The following is a 17,075-nucleotide window of genomic DNA, read 5'->3' as shown; positions in this document are numbered from 1 at the left end:
ACAAGAATTTGATTTGCATATTATTGATAGAAAGGGAGTTGAGAACCCCGTTGCAGACAACTTTCTCTAGGTTAGAAAATGTTCTTAATGACCCACTGCCTATTGATGATAGCTTTCCTGATGAGCAATTAGTTGTCATAAAAGCTTCTTGTAATACTCCTTGGTGTGCTAATTATGGTAATTACATTGTTGCTAAATTTATACCACCTAGTTTCACATACCAGCAAAAGAAAAGGCTTTTCTATGATTTAAGACATTACTTTTGGGATGACCCACACCTTTATAAAGAAGGAGTAGATGGTGTCATTAGACGTTGTGTACCTGAGCATGAACAGGAACAGATCCTACGCAAGTGCCACTCCGACTCTTACGGATGACACCACGCTGGAGATAGAACTGCACACAAGGTATTGCAATCCGCTTTTTATTGGCCTAATCTCTTCAAGGATGCTCGTAAGTTTGTCTTGTCTTGTGATGAATGCCAGAGAATTGGCAATATTAGTAGACGTCAGGAAATGCCTATGAATTATTCACTTGTTATTGAACCATTTGATGTTTGGGGCTTTGATTATATGGGACCTTTTCCTTCCTCTAATGGGTATACACATATTTTAGTTGTTGTTGATTACGTTACTAAGTGGGTAGAAGCTATTCCAACTAGTAGTGCTGATCATAACACTTCTATTAAGATGCTTAAAGAAGTTATTTTTCCAAGGTTTGGAGTCCCTAGATATTTAATGACTGATGGTGGTTCACATTTTATTCATGGTGCTTTCCGTAAAATGCTTGCTAAATATGATGTTAACCATAGAATTGCATCTCCATATCATCCTTAGTCTAGTGGTCAAGTAGAATTGAGCAATAGAGAGATTAAATTGATTTTGCAAAAGACTGTTAATAGATCTAGAAAGAATTGGTCTAAGAAACTTGATGATGCATTATGGGCTTATAGAACTGCTTATAAGAATCCTATGGGTATGTCTCCGTATAAAATGGTTTATGGAAAAGCATGTCACTTACCTCTTGAGCTAGAACATAAATCTTATTGGGCAATCAAAGAGCTCAACTATGATTTCAAACTTCCGGTGAGAAGAGGTTATTTGACATTAGCTCACTTGGTGAATGGAGAACCCAAGCCTATGAGAATGCCAAGTCGTTTAAAGAAATAGTTAAATGATGGCATGACAAGAGGATACAAAAGCGTGAGCTTAATATAGGTGATTATGTTTTGCTATACAACTCCTGTTTAAGATTTTTTGCAGGAAAACTTCTCTCTAAATGGGAAGGTCCTTACATTATCGAGGAGGTCTATCTTTCCGGTGCCATAAAAATCAACAACGCCGAAGGCATAAATTCGAAGGTGGAAATGTTCAAAGAATCAAACATTATATCCCATAAATGTTGAGATCAATATAATTGACACCGTAACACCGGAGGAGTACATAAGGGACACTTTCCAGAGCGTTCCAGACTTCGAAAAGGAATATATTTGAAAATATGTCGTCTCAAGATTTGGAGGGAGAAAGCTATGTTGTTGATTTCATCGCTAACCCAAATGTCTTTGGGGATGTGGAGCATTATGGTTGGACCACAGAGGAAGAAGAAGACTGAAAGCACAAGTGCTCCCTGGGTGATTTTGGTAATTAATGTCAACATATCTCCTGTTGGACTAATACTTTTATCTAGTATATTTCAGATATGTTCAACAAATGGAGTGGCGTGGACAAGAGGATGTGGGACCCCTTCAAAATGCTAAGGACACATATTGGCTCAAGCTCAAGGCTCTACCTTTTCATTTTAGTGATCCAAGATCACATTGAGTCCATAGGAAAAGCCAATACTATTAAAAGGGGATGAGGTGTTGCTTAATGGCTTGCTAGCTCAAAGTGCTTAGTGATATGCTCCAAAGCCCTCAACCACTTTCTCATATCCACATATGTCCCAAACCAAAAGTCAAACTCGGCCCCACCGATTTGTTCTATCCGGCACCACGGAGTTCATTTGACATAGCCACTTCCAGAAACCCTAATCAGTTCGGTCTCATCGATGGGATCCCGGTCTCACCGAGATGGGCTTGCAAACTCTCTGGTTCTTGTTGCAATAATTTCGGCCCAACCGAGATTTGTAATCGGTCTCACCGAGTTTGCTTGACCAACCCTCTAGTTAGCTCATTACCAAAATTGGTTCCACCGAGTTTGTGTAATCGGTCAAACCGAGATGAGGTTTTACCCTAACCCTAGCACATCGGTCCCACCGAGTTGATCATATCGGTCCCAGCGAAATGCCTAACGGTCACATTATGAACTAAATAGGTCTAACCGAGTTTTCTGATTCGGTCCCACCGAGTTTGGTGAATTGTGTGTAACGGCTAGATATACCCCTCCACCCACTCTTCATTCGTGGAGAAAGCCATCAGAACATGCCTACACTTCCAGCATACATTTTCTGAGAGAGAACCACCTACTCATGTGTTGAGACCAAGATATTACATTCCAACCATAAGAATCTTGATCTCTAGCCTTCCCCAAGTTGCTTTCCACTCAAATCATCTTTCCACCAAATCCAAATCCGTGAGAGAGAGTTGAGTGTTGGGGAGACTATCATTTGAAGCACAAGAGCAAGGAGTTCATCATCAACACAACATCTATTACCTTTTGGAGAGTGGTGTCTCCTAGATTGGTTAGGTGTCACTTGGGAGCCTCCGTCAAGATTGTGGAGTTGAACCAAGGAGTTTGTATGGGCAAGGAGATCGCCTACTTCGTGAAGATCTACCCTAGTGAGGCAAGTCCTTCGTGGGCGATGGCCATGATGGGATAGACAAGGTTGCTTCTTCGTGGACCCTTCGTGGGTGGAGCCCTCCGTGGACTCGCGCAACCGTAACCCTCTGTGGGTTGAAGTCTCCATCAACGTGGATGTATGATAGCACCACCTATCGGAACCACGCCAAAAATCTTAGTGTCTCCAATTGCGTTTGCACACTCCAATCCCATCCCTTTACATTCTCGCAAATTGCATGCTTTACTTTCCACTACTCATATACTCTTGTCATGCTTGCATGATATGTATTGTGAATGTTTAAACTTGTGCTAAAACTCCATCACAACTTGAGGGAAATAAAAACTGCAACTTTTCTTTGCTAAGAGTCTATTCACCCCCCCTCTAGACACCTCTTCTCGATCCTTTCAAAGACTATGATCCAAAGGGAAAGGAGGAGACAAGTTCCGATGAAGAGGAAGTCCCACTACCTGTCGGCATTCTGGGAACGGGGGTCCCCAGACTTGCCTGCCTGCGGCCCACAGCGTGGCTCTGCGAGCGGGCCCGTACGGCCCATCTTCACCAACAAGCACTCAAGACCCACGCGAGGGGCCAAGCCTCGCGAGGTGGACGACACAAGACCTCCTCGGGGGCATCCTCACCAGGTTGGCTCGCGAGGGGCGGAGAGATCAAGGCAAACCTCGTGAGGTTCTCGTGACGTGAGCCATGACGATCGAGACCAGGCGGGCTCCAAGCGGGCGCCAGCGCGCACAGTGTCCTTGTTTCCTCTTTGGTGCTAAGGAGGCAAGCGCAGGCGCGGAGTACCGAGGCGTCAAGCAAAGGTTTCCATATCAGTGCAACGAGACCAAGACGAGCAGGACGGCAAGATGGAGGTCACCATGGAGCCCAAGGCAGCGTCACCACCAGACCCTTTCGCAGGCGAAGACTGCTTTTGTCAGGATAAGCTGTACTAGTTGTCCCCTTTCAAATTGGGCGTTGTTGGCTCCCTTCCCGCTCAATATTTGGGGAGAGGACGAGTGTGATAGTCTGGCTTAATTGGGATGATAGACTACTCATATCAATAAGGAATTCCTTCTTTTCCGGAAGCCCATTCGGACAGAACTCCAAAGTTAAGCATGCTCAGCTTGGAGTAATTTCAGGACGGGTGACCGACTGGGAAGTTGCTCCCGGGTGCGCACGAGTGAGGACAAAGTGCGCAGAAAATACTGGTATTGATCTATGGGGCCACTCTAGATCCCGCCAGGAGTAACGACCACTGGTGGGTGTGTCCAGGGCATACAAGTTGGTATCAGAGCCGACCCTCGCGGTTACACGGATGTTTGCGGACAGGTGCGCGGTCATGTTGTTCATGACGTTTGTGACCTGTCGTGGCACACGGCATGGCACATGTACCGGACTGAATGCACAGATGTATATGCCAAGAGGGAACGTTCATGTGGCCCGACGAGGACGTTGGTTCCTCTGGGTGGGGGTGTATGTGATAGCCTGGCTTAATAGGGATGATAGACTACTCATATCAATAAGGAATTCCTTCTTTTCCGGAAGCCCATTCGGACAGAACTCCAAAGTTAAGCGTGCTCAGATTGGAGTAATTTCAGGATGGGTGACCGACCGGGAAGTTGCTCCCGGGTGCGCACGAGTGAGGACAAAGTGCGCAGAAAAGACTGGTATTGATCTGTGGGGCCAGTCTAGATCCCGCCAGGAGTAACAACCACCGGCGGGTGTGTCCGGGGCATTACAAGTTGGTATCAGAGCCGACCCTTGCGGTTACACGGATGTTTGCGGCAGGTGCGCGGTCATGTTGTTCATGTCGTTTGTGACCTGTCGTGGCACACGGCATGGCACATGTACCGGACTGAATGCGCAGACGTATGTGCCAAGAGGGAACGTTCCTGTTGCCCGATGAGGACGTCGGTTCCTCTGAGTGGGGGTGTATGTGATAGCCTAGCTTAATAGGGATGATAGACTACTCATATCAATAAGGAATTCCTTCTTTTCCGGAAGCCCATTCGGACAGAACTCCAAAGTTAAGCGTGCTCAGCTTGGAGTAATTTCAGGATGGGTGACCGACCGGGAAGTTGCTCCCGGGTGCGCACGAATGAGGACAAAGTGCACAGAAAAGACTAGTATTGATCTGTGGGGCCTGTCTAGATCCCGCCAGGAGTAACGACCACCGGCGGGTGTGTCCGGGGCATTACAACCAGGGCCTCTATAAATAGGATTAGCCACCACAGTAGGAGGCAACTGGTCTCGAACTCATTCAGTTCACCCTCACACCACCAAACACAAGAACACCTCGCCTCAGGAGGCTGTTCTTCCCCTTGTACTGTTCATCCTCAGCCCAAGAGGAAATCCACCACCACCACACTGGAGTAGGGTGTTACACCACAACGGTGGCCCGAACTAGTATAAATCTTGTGTCCCTTGTGCTGCGAGTTCGTCGAGTTAGCCCTTGAGATCTTAGCGAAGCTAGGACGTGGATAGGTAGGGGGAGATCTTCGTGCACACCCCAGTGTTCGAACCTTGAGGGTTTTGCCGGAACCCGTGATCCGACATTTGGCGCACCAAGTTGGGGTGCGCCGGAGCTTTCCTTCCGTAGATCCGCGCTTTGCTACCACCGCGTTTCGCCCCCATGGCAGGCGCCGCGCTTCCGGCTCCGATGACTGATGCCAACGGCGGGGCCAGGGGGCTCCGAGCCTTGGCCCCCACTTTGCGGCAGGTGCAGTGGCCGCCCAAGTTCAAGCTGGAGATGCCGCCGCGCTACGACGGCGCGGCGGACCCGTCAGCTTTCCTGCTGGCATACGAGGATGCCGTCCTCGAGGCCGGGGGTGACGACAAGGTCATGGCCAACTGGCTTCCCATGGCCCTCACTAGCGCGCTGCGCGCCTGGCTGCTCAACCTCCCCGGATCCACGATGGCATGTTGGGAGGAGCTGCGCGGCCTCTTCACTGCGCGCTACGCGGCACCGGCGCACCACGCGGTCGTGGCCCTACTAGGCGGCTCTCAAGCACCGCCCTCAGATCGCCATATCAAGCCATTCCTTCGCCAGGTCGGCGTCGCTTCCAAGCGCTCGGGGGCTCCGCCGGGCTGGGCTGCGCCTGAAGCCGACCTCACCTTCGACTCAGAAGCCACCCCGTCACCACCGCCGGCTCGGGTATGCTCCCGATGCTTTGCACGCCCACCATTTGCAACGTGGTCGTCACCAAGACCCTCATCGACGGCGGAGCCGGCCTCAACGTGCTCTCCGTGGAGGCCTTCAGCCTTCTTCACGTACCGCTCGAGCGGCTCAGCCTCAGCAAGCCTTTCTCAGGAGTTGGCGGCGGCACCGCCCACCCCCTGGGGCAGATCCGCCTCCCTGTCACCTGCGGCACACGCGACAACTACCGCACCGAGCTGGTCGACTTCGACATCGCCCGCATCGGCCTCCCGTACAATGCCATCCTTGGGTACCCAGCTCTGGCCCAGTTCATGGCAGCGACCCATCCGGCCTACAACCTCAGGAAGATGTCTGGGAGCAAAGGCGTCCTCACCATCAAGGGAGACGCCAAGGAGGCCCTGACGGCGCTCAAGCTCGCCTTCAAGACCGCCACGGCGGCACAGCCCGCCGCGCAGGCACCTCCGAGGCCGAGGGAGCCGCACCAACCAAGAAGAAGAAGCTGTTCACCCAAGACAAGGCAGAAACCATGTAGGTGTCGGTTGATGAGGACGGGTCCTCTGGAGCCACCTTTACCATAGGTGCTGACCTCGACCCAGACCAAGAAGAAGCGTTGATGAAATTCTTGTGTGCAAACAAGGAGATATCAGCATCACTTAAGGGTATGCCCCAATGTACGCCCTGTGAAGCAGCGGGCGAGACGACAGTCCACGGAGAAGCAGGCCTTCATTATCCAAGAAACCCGCAAGCTGGAGGCAGCGGGTGCCATTCGCGAGGTCCGGTACCCCGAGTGGCTGGCAAACCCTGTCGTTGTGCCAAAGAAAGGCGGGAAGGAGCGAATGCGCGTCGACTTCACCAACCTCAACAAGGCCTGCCCCCAAGATCCGTTCCCACTTCCACGCATCGACCAGATCGTCGACTCCACCGCCGAGTGGGACCTGCTGTGCTTCCTGGATGCGTTCTCAGGGTATCACCAGATCAAGATGGTGGTAGAAGATGTAGAGAAGACACCCTTCTTGACCCCGTTTGGGGTGTACTGCTACACTTGCATGCCTTTCAGACTGCGTAACGCGGGCGCGACCTTTCAACGGTTGATGCACATCGCCTTCGAGTGGCAGCTCGGGAGAAACGCATAGGCCTATGTCGACGACATTGTGGTGAAGTCTCGGGAGGCGAGGACCTTGATCCAAGATCTGGAGGAGACTTTCGCAAGCCTACTCCAGGTGAACTTGCAACTTAACCCGGAGAAGTGCATGTTTGGTGTCCCTTCCAGCAAGCTGCTAGTTTTCCTCGTATCCCACACAAGGATCGAGGCAAACCCAGAAAAGATCAAGGCCATTGAAGACATGAGCCCAGACCCTCAAGGAAATGCAGAAGCTGGCTAGTCGGGTAACTGCATTGGGGCGCCTCATCTCCAAGATAGGAGAGCGCGCCCTCCCCTTTTTCAAGCTGATGAAGAAGAAAGGCTCGTTCGAGTGGACCCCGGAGGCCGACCGAGCTTTTCAAGACCTCAAGAGATACCTGACCATCCCTCCAGTGATGGTGGCGCCACGACCCCTCGAGCCCCTAGTGCTTTATCTTGCTGCCACCCCGTACTCCGCCAGCGCGGCTCTGCGGGTGGTCCGGGAAGAGCGCCAAGCCAGAGGTGCGTCGCGCCAAGCTACGCCGCTAGCCGAGATGACGCAGGATCAGGAAGGCGCCGCAAGAGCCGTAGCAGCATCAACAGAGGACCAAGCTCGGCAGGACGACGCCGCCGAGACCCCGACAAGCGATCAAGCGTTGGGAGTTCCACTACCTCAGGAGACGCCCCAACTTCCGCAAGACACGAGCCTCACCAACGCGCCAGCTCTCGTTGAGCACCCGGTGTATTTCGTCAGCACGGTGTTGCGGGATGCAAGGGCACGATATCACATGCCTCAGAAGCTCTTACTCGCGCTCTTGGTGGCCTCGTGTAAGTTGCGGCACTACTTCCAGGGCCACCCCATCAAGGTCGTCTCAGCCTACCCATTGGAGAGAGTGCTCAGGAGCCCCAACTCTGCTGGAAGGGTCGCTGAGTGGAACATCGAGTTGTAGGCATTCCAGTTGGAGTTCAGCACTACCAGGGTCATCAAGGGAGTCGCACTCGCTGATTTCATGGCAGAATGGACGGATGCCCCGACGCTTGAAGTAGGCGAGGACCAGTCCACCTCGCCGGGAAGTGAGGCGCCTAGCGAATGGGTCATATATTTCGATGGCGCCTTCGCGCACCAGGGCGCGGGGGCTGGAGCAGTACTCATCTCGCCCGCTCAAGACAAGCTCTACTACGCCGTGCAGCTCTGCTTTCAGCAGGGCGAGAAGGTCTCCAACAACATCGTAGAATATGAAGGCCTCATAGCTGGCCTGAAAGCTCCGGCAGCTCTGGGGGTGAAGCGCCTCACCGTTAGGGGCGACTTGCAGCTCCTCGTCAACTTCTCCAACAAGGTATACGAGCCGAAGGATGAGCACATGGAGGCATACCTCGCGGAGGTGCGCAAGATGGAGAAGCAGTTCCTGGGCCTGGAGTTGCAGCACGTGCCCCGTGGCACCAACAAGGAAGCTGGCGGCATCGCCAGGAGGGCATCCAAGCGGCAGCCCCAAGAGCCTGGCGTCTTCGAGGAGTGGCTCTTCAAGCCATCAGCGACACCACCACTTTCAAGGACAGCTCAGCCTCGGGAGGAACTCCCGCAGCCACCTGCCACAGGAGCCCCCGCTTGTGGCCCGACTTCGGGAGCGCACCTACTCTTGGCGCTCGAGTCCCAGGAGGGATGCTAGACCAAGGAATTCAAGGAATACCTGATGCAAGGGGCGCTGCCGGAGAAGGAGGAGGACGCGCAGCGCGTGGCCCAGCAAGCCACGGCATACTACATTTGGGACGGTGAGTTGTACAGGAAGCGACCAAATGACATTTCACTGCGTTGCATCTCCAGAGACCAGGGGAAGGAGTTGCTATCTGACATACACGGTGGGGACTGCGGGCACCACTCGTCATCACAGACCCTCGTCGGCAAGGCATTCCGCAGCGGATTCTACTGGCCCACGGCGCTCAACGACGCAGCCGAGCTGGTGAAGTCCTGTGAAGCCTGCCAGTTCCACGCCAAGCAAATCTATCAGCCGGCTCAGGGCCTCCAGACCGTCCCACTCACATGGTCGTTCGCGGTCTAGGGGCTGGATATCTTGGGCCCGTTCCCTCGAGCGCCTAGGGGCTACCGCTACCTCTACATCGCCATTGACAAGTTCACCAAGTGGGCGAAGGTGGAAGCCGTCCGCACCATCCCAGCTGGCTCCGCGGTCAAGTTCATCAAAGGTCTCGTGAGCCGCTTCGGGGTCCCCAACCGCATCATCACTGACAACGGCTCACAGTTCACTAGTAACCTCTTCAAGACATACTGTGCTAACCTTGGAACGCAGATCTTCTATGCTTCGGTGGCGCACCCCAGGAGCAATGGTCAGGCCGAACGTGCCAACGCAGAGGTCCTGAGGGGATGGACGGGTCAAGCATCGCTCCGCACGGGTCCCGGCGTTTGATGAAACGCAACAGGACGCCACGCGGGGGATGGACCTCGTGCTGGGGGAGGAACGCCACCGCGAAGCCGCACTGCAGGCGGCGAGGTATCAGCAGGCGCTGCGGCGATACCACTGCCGCAACATCCACTCCAGGATGCTCGAGGCGGGTGAACTCTTCCTGAGGCGGGTCCTCTCCAGGGAAGGGATGCATAAGCTCTCGCCCATGTGGGAGGGCCCGTTCAAGGTCGTCCATCTCTCCAGGCATGGCGCCACGCGCCTGGAGACACAGGACGGGGTACCCATCCAGAACGCTTGGAACATCCAGCACCTCCGGAAGTTCTACCCATGAAGAAAGGGCGAGTGCCTGTGAAGAAGGCCCAGTGCATGTGAAGATCGCCGCCCGTGACACTCTCACGTAATAATGAGTGGGGCTGTACACGCCCCGGAGTCTCAGGAGTGCCGCCCTCGGGCCTCGGGGGCTCCCTCCCATGTCCTAGTGGCAGCACTTAGCTCCGCGCTGGTGAGAAGACTTGAAGACTAGACTAAGTGCCGGACGCGGCTTTTCATTTACTTTCCGTAGTTGGCTCGCCTCCTTTTAATTGAAGTTTACTTCTAGTGTTCCTTGCTGATTTGGTTCCGTCGCCTTTTGCCGCTGCTTCTGAGTCCAGTTTAACCTGTTTTCTCTCTCTCGCATACCTCGCGAGGGGGCTAGGCAGGTGCCCTCACGAGAGTTTTTCCTTTTCTCTGCCTTCTATCTGCTTTTTCACGAGGCACCCTCGTTCGAGCCCACAAGCTAGCGCATCTCTCCTAATCCGTGCCCCTCGGGTACCGCGATATGAAGCGCTGGGTCAAGGCTCGGGTGAATGATAAGCCTCCTAGCGAGCCTCCTAACGAATTTTTTGCAGTTCCTAAGCGCCCACTGAGTCAAGGAAGGCCCTGACAGGCACCAGGAAACAAGTGCCTCATGAAGAGGAGGCTACCTCGAACGTGCCAAGCTTAGTTGTCTCTACACAAAACAACGGCACAGCACAGAAACGATAAGCATAACATAGTGATTGAAGAATCATGGTTCGATACATGCCCCTCCGGGGCCCATACTGGTTTCTTTTTTGATACAGGAAGGAAAGGAAGAACAAGATAAAAGCGGTGCCTGCCCCTACAGTGGTTCACGGGGGCGGGCTCTTGGCGTCGTCCTGGGCTCAGCCAGACCCCTCCTCGCGCTTCACGAAGGCGCGGCGACGAGATGACCCGCTGCCACCTTCGAAGCGGGCGCAGCGGCGTGGCGGCTGGTTGTAGCCACCACTGCTGGAGGTGTCGCCGGGGGAAGAGCCACCATAACTGGACGAGACGCGGTCGGCACCAAGGGCGGGTTCGCCCTCATCCTCGTCTCGACCGTCGCCAAGGCCGAGCACCTCCTCGCCGTCGTTCACCTCGGGGCAGCACCCGACGCGGCGACCATCTTCCCCAAAGACCCTCACGTAGAGGGTCGCATCACCGTCATACTTGAAATGGAGGGTGCACCGCCTGCCCAGGCCACGCGCGTAGGAAAACGTCTGCCAACTGCGGGCCAGAGCTATGTTGCCCGTGATGGAGACCTCAACTGCAACCCAATAAGCCCTACTGCAGCAACCGTTCGCCTGCAGACAGAGCCCACCTGGACCGGAGGCTGGCAACTCGTCGGCGAAGAAGCGCGGGAGCTGAAGCCAGTTGTCGGCCGGGTTCTCCGACCAGACGACAAACTCCGGCAGCACCTCTGCCAAGTGGAAGCGTGGCCGGGGAAGCCGTGCAACCATGGCACGTCTCCCTTCATCGACAGGGCTGTCACGACTGGAACGACCCCTGCCACATGCAGCGGCGCCACCGCGGGGGTCGCGGTGTGCTTTTGGGGACGGCCATGTCCACGCTTGGGCACCGGGGAGCCGGGCCCCTCGCGAGGGGCCTTCCCCTTCTCCGCGGCAGAGAACCTCCTCGACGGCGCCATTGGTGTTGCTGCTAGCAATGGAGCAAGGGGGAAGAAGCAAGCGGATGGGAAGAGATGGGCGACGGGGGCTCTGCCCCCTTCCCATTTATAGCAAGAGAAGGCCAACCAGCGCCCTCCACGATCACAGGTAATGATGGTTTTTCCTTGCATGTCGCAGGGACTTGTCAAGTCGGGCAGTTGCCGAGGCAGCGTGGGGAAGCGAAGACGCCCACGTCCAATCAACCGCCACGCATCAACCAAGGCCGCAGGCTATTGGGGCCCGCAGTGCTCCGCACTTGACCTTTGGCTTTGCCTCGAAGCCAAGCCCGAGCGCGCCTTGGGCCCGGGGGCTACTGTCGGCGTTCTGGGGACGGGGGTCCCCAGACTTGCCTGCCCACGGCCCACGGCATGGCTCTGCGAGCGGGCCCGTAGGGCCCATCTTCACTAACAAGCACTCAAGACCCTCGCGAGGGGCCAAGCCTCGCGAGGCGGACGACACAAGACCTCCTTGGGAGCATCCTCACCAGGTTGGCTCGCGAGGGGCGGAGAGATCAAGGCAAGGCAAACCTCACGAGATTCTCGTGACGTGAGCCATGACGATCGAGACCAGGCGGGCGCCAGCGCGCACAGTGTCCTTGTTTCCTCTTTGGTGCTAAGGAGGCAAGCGCAGGCACGGAGTACCAAGGCATCAAGCAAAGGTTTCCATATCGGTGCAACGAGACCAAGACCAGCAGGACTGCAAGACGGAGGTCACCATGGAGCCCAAGGCGGCGTCACCACCAGAGCCTTTCGCTGGCGAAGACTGCTTTTGTCAGGATAAGCTGCACTAGCTGTCCCCTTTCAAATTGGCCGTTATTGGCTCCCTTCCCGCTCAATATTTGGGGAGAGGACCAGGGCCTCTATAAATAGGATTAGCCACCACAGTAGGAGGCAACTGGTCTCGAACTCATTCAGTTCATCCTCACACCCACCAAACACAAGAACTCCTCGCCTCAGGAGGCTGTCCTTCCCCTTGTACTGTTCATCCTCAGCCCAAGAGGCAATCCACCACCACCACACTGGAGTAGGGTATTACACCACAACGGTGGCCCGAACCAGTATAAATCTTGTGTCCCTTGTGCTGCGAGTTCGTCGAGTTAGCCCTTGAGATCTTAGCGAAGCTAGGACGTGGATCGGTAGGGGGAGATCTTCATGCGCACCCCAGTGTTCGAACCTTGAGGGTTTTGCCGGAACCCGTGATCCGACACTACCCCAACCCGGGGACATGCACATGGAGTTCAAAAAGTCAAGTCTTCCTAATAAAGCAAAGAAACCTAAGATCGAGTTTATCCCTTTTCGTCTCTTGTAGGAAAACAAATAGGAACTATGTAAAAAGCTAATAAGGCTTGAGCAGGAGATCGATGACTTAAGGGAGGAAAATTATATCCTCAAGCGCAAGCTTAGGAAGAAGAATACCGCGTCAACAACTCCATCATCACCACCACCTCCGAAGGAAGAGACATAAATACATGGGTAAGGGCACTCCCCTTGGCAACTGCCAAGCTTGGGGGAGGTGCCCCGGTATCGTATCACCATCACACCTTTACCTTTATTGTTTTTCTTAGTTCGATCATTTTGGTTATATCTTGATCTAGTAGAATAAAGTTTTTAGTATGATCTAGCTTTGAGTTTTGTTTCGATCTCTATCTATGTAATCAAGTCTGTGAGTTATATATAATAAAGAGTAGTTTTGAGTTGAGGGCTTTGCTTTTCTTGCTATGATCTTGAGGAAATTAAAGAAACAAAAGGAATAAAAAGAAATAAAAAGATCATATATTTATCTTATGGAGAGTAATGACTTCACATACAAAGAGTATGATGAATAAAAGTTGTTGAGAGTTGACAAACATAGTTTTGGTCATTGTTGCAATTAATAGGAAGTAATAAATAAAGAGAGGCTTCACATATAAATATACTATCTTGGACATCTTTCGTATGAGCACTCATTAAAATATGACATGCTAAAAAGTTGATGTTGGACAAGGAAGACAACATAATGGGTTATGTTTCCTTATATCTGAATAAAAGTTATATTGTCATGGATCCTCCAACATGTTGAGCTTGCTTTTTCCTCTCATGCTAGCCAAATTCTTTGCACCAAGTAGAGATACTACTTGTGCTTCCAAACATCCCTTAAACCAGTTTTGCCAGGAGAGTCCACCATCCCTACCTATGGATTGAGTAAGATCCTTCAAGTAAGTTGTCATCGGTGCAAGCAATAAAAAATTGCTCTCTAAATATGTATGATCTATTATTGAGAAGAAAATAGGCTTTATATGAACTTGTGATACGGAAGAAATAAAAGCAACAGACTGCATAATAAAGTTCCTTATCACAAGCAGCAATATAATGTGACATTCTTTTGCATTAAGATTTTGTGCATCCAACCATAAAAGCGCATGACAACCTCTGCTTCCCTCTGCAAAGGGCCTATCTTTTACTTTTATCTTCTACCCTTATACAAGAGTCATGGTGATCATCACCTTTCCTTTTTACACTTTTTCTTTTGGCAAGCACTATGTGTTGGAGAGATCCGGATATTATATATATATATATCCACTCAGATGTAGGTTATCATAGAGTATTATTGTTGACATTACCCTCGAGGTAAAAGGTTGGGAGGCGAAACTATAAGCTATAAGCCCCTATCTTTCTCTGTGTCCGATTGAAGCTTTGAACACATAAGTATCGCGTGAGTGTTAGCAATTGTGAAAAACTAAATGATAGTTGAGTATGTGGACTTCTTGAAAAGCTCTTATATTGATTCTTTCCGATGTTATGATAAATTGCAATTGCTTCAATGACTGAGATCATAGTTTGTTAGTTTTTAATGAAGTTTTCCATTCATACTTTACTTTGTGAACGAATTGTTACTTTAGCATAAGAAATTATATGACATTATATGTTGCTGTTCTAAAGATGATCATGATGCCCTCATGTCCGTACTTTATTTTATCAACACCTCTATCTCTAAACATGAGGGCATATTTTTCGATTTCGGCTTTCACTTGAGGCCAAGCGAGGTCTGAGCTTGGGGGAGTTGATACGTCCATTTTGCATCATGCTTTTATATTGATATTTATTGCATTATGGGATGTTATTACACAATATATCACAATACTTATGCCTTTTCTCTCCTATTTTATAAGGGTTGCATGAAGAGGGAGAATGCTGGCAGCTGGAATTCTGGACTTGATAAGGAGCATGTCGGGTGGTTGGTGCGACATATGCCAACGGGTGGCTTATCATTGTGGGTGCCAATAAGACGTCGCCGGTGCCTGGAAACGGGATGAGGCGTAGACATGCACGCCGGCGGATCTTACCCAGGTTCGGGGCTCTCCGAGGAGATAACACCCCTAGTCCTACTCTGCGGGGTCTCCGCATGATCACTAGATCGGTAAAGGTAGCTACAATCGCTCCTAGAGCTGTTGGGTTCAAGGGAGAAGAAGAACAAGGCTAGCTCTCACTTCTCTCTATCTATGGCGTGTGTGCTATGCTTAGAAGCCAACCCTTTGCATGGGTGCTCCGGGGGGTTTATATAGGCCTACCCCCCGGGGGTACAATGGTAATCCGGCTGGGCACTGGTCCCAGCCGTCAGTGTCTACGTTCGCTGGCTTCTCCGCCGGCTGTTGGGTCCCGCCGACTGGTGGGTCCCGCTGGCTGCCGGCTTCTGGGTCGACAAGCCGGCCCCACCGCCTAGGGTCTTGTCGGCGGCTGCTTAATGTAGCCTCGCCCTTGATGATGAGGGCTTCGTTGAGGTAAGCGTGGCTACAGTGGGCCGCCTTGGGGGCTCTCACTGTAGCCTTACCTCGTCTTGTCTCCTTAATGTGGCACATGCTTCGAGGGAGGGGGTAGCCGGCTTCTGGGGGCCGGCTACGCCTTTGGCCGACTAGGGGAGGCCGGGCCGCCTTCACGCCTCTCTCTGGCTGAAGGGGCCCGCCGCCCGTGGGCCGTACGGGAGTATGTCGTGGGTGACGTTGAGGCTAGCGTGGCTACAGTGCCGAGCCGAACGGGAGACGGCCGTCCCGTACGGCCTCCTGTAGCCATGCCCGCCTCGGGCTTCGGGGGTAGTGGGCCGCACTGTGGCCGCACCCCGTCTTGTCACCGTTATGTGGGTGTAGCTTTGGTGGTTGTGCTCTCGGCCGACTTCTTGGAGTCGGCGCTCTTCTTGGCCGGCTTCCTGGAGTCGGCCACCCCATAGCTGTCCAGGGGAGAGGCTGCTAAGGCTGGGTCGCCTTCCGGGAGTCGGCTTCAGAGGTAGCCGGCCAGGGAAGGCGGCCCAATGCTTGGAGTGCTTGGAGGCCCAAAGGCCTGATAATTTTTTCAGAAGATCCAGGGGCAGTCGGTTAGGCTACCCGTGGCCATTTACTCCGACAGTAGTCCCCGAAGCTGATTGGGCTTCGAGGTTGGGTAGGAGTTGAGAAGCTCGATCAGCTTCCTATCTTGACAAGTCGGCAGCTGGGAGCCGGCTTTGGTTAGGCGCGCCGCCTTGGTCGAAAACTCCGGAGTCGGAGGGCGGGAGCTCGCCAGCGCATACACCGGGCCGCGGGGCGGCCACTTGCCGTCTGCGAACCACGTGGCCCTTCTTGGCCGGAAAGCCTGCCAGCCCACGCGCGCGACGGGACGTCGCCGCAGGGCAGGGGCCCGCCACGTTCACGCCCGGGCCCAGGCGCGGATTCTCTGCATCCCGAAACCGCCCGCACGTCTTCTTGCGGCAGTTTCGGCTCGCCTTTAGGGCGTAATAATCGCGAGGAGTGGGGGGAGTGGGTGCAGTTAATCCCACGTCTCCCCCCACGTCCGGCCTCCTCGGCCTCACCTCGCGAGGCTATAAGTAGGGGGAGAGGGAGAGCGGCAGGCTCTCGCACGCTCCTCCTCCTTCCACCGTCTTCTTCTTCTTGCCGTTTCTCGCGACAGCGCCTCGCCGCCGCGCTCTTCCACTACTCGCTCCTCTGTCGCCGCACTTGTTCTCACCATGCCTCCCGCTACGGAGCAGTATGGCGGGGATTGGGACGACTCCAATGTCCACGAAGATCACGTCGAGTTCCTCCGCCAGACGCGGCGGCTGCCCGGCGCGGACAAGGTGGAGGTCCGCCTCACACCGGCGAGGGAAATTACGCCGGAGCCGCGGGAGGGCGAGCGGGTGGTCTTCCGCTCGCACTTCTTGCGCGGCATCGGCCTGCCAGTGAGCGCCTTCTTCCGCTCCTGGCTCGATTTCTAACAGCTCCAGCCGCACCACCTCACCCCAAACGCGGTGGTGCTGCTATCAGCCTTCGTCACCCTGTGCGAGGGCTACCTCGGCGTCCTCCCTACCCTCGAGCTCTGGGGGGAGTTCTTCTAGTCCAAGCTGGGCACGCGCATGCAGGGCGTGCCGGCTCAGACTGGCGCCTTCATCGCGTCGCAGAGGTCCGTCGCCGACAACCCCTTCCCCGTCATCACGCTGATCCAATCGGTGAAGAAGTGGCAAAAGTCCTACTTCTACGTGTGGAACATCGCCCCGCGGGGCGACTACATCAACCTGCCGGCTTACGTAGCCGGCCCACCGGCGGGCAGGCGGCCCCAGTGGTCCTTCCGGGCCGTGACTTTGACGCCGGCCAGGTCCGCCGCCGTCGCCCGAGTGTGAGAGCT

The sequence above is a fragment of the Triticum aestivum genome, chromosome 7D (genome assembly GCF_018294505.1).
Source record: "Triticum aestivum cultivar Chinese Spring chromosome 7D, IWGSC CS RefSeq v2.1, whole genome shotgun sequence".
NCBI classification, from domain to species: Eukaryota; Viridiplantae; Streptophyta; class Magnoliopsida; order Poales; family Poaceae; genus Triticum; species Triticum aestivum.
Note: the sequence above shows the minus strand (reverse complement) of the source record.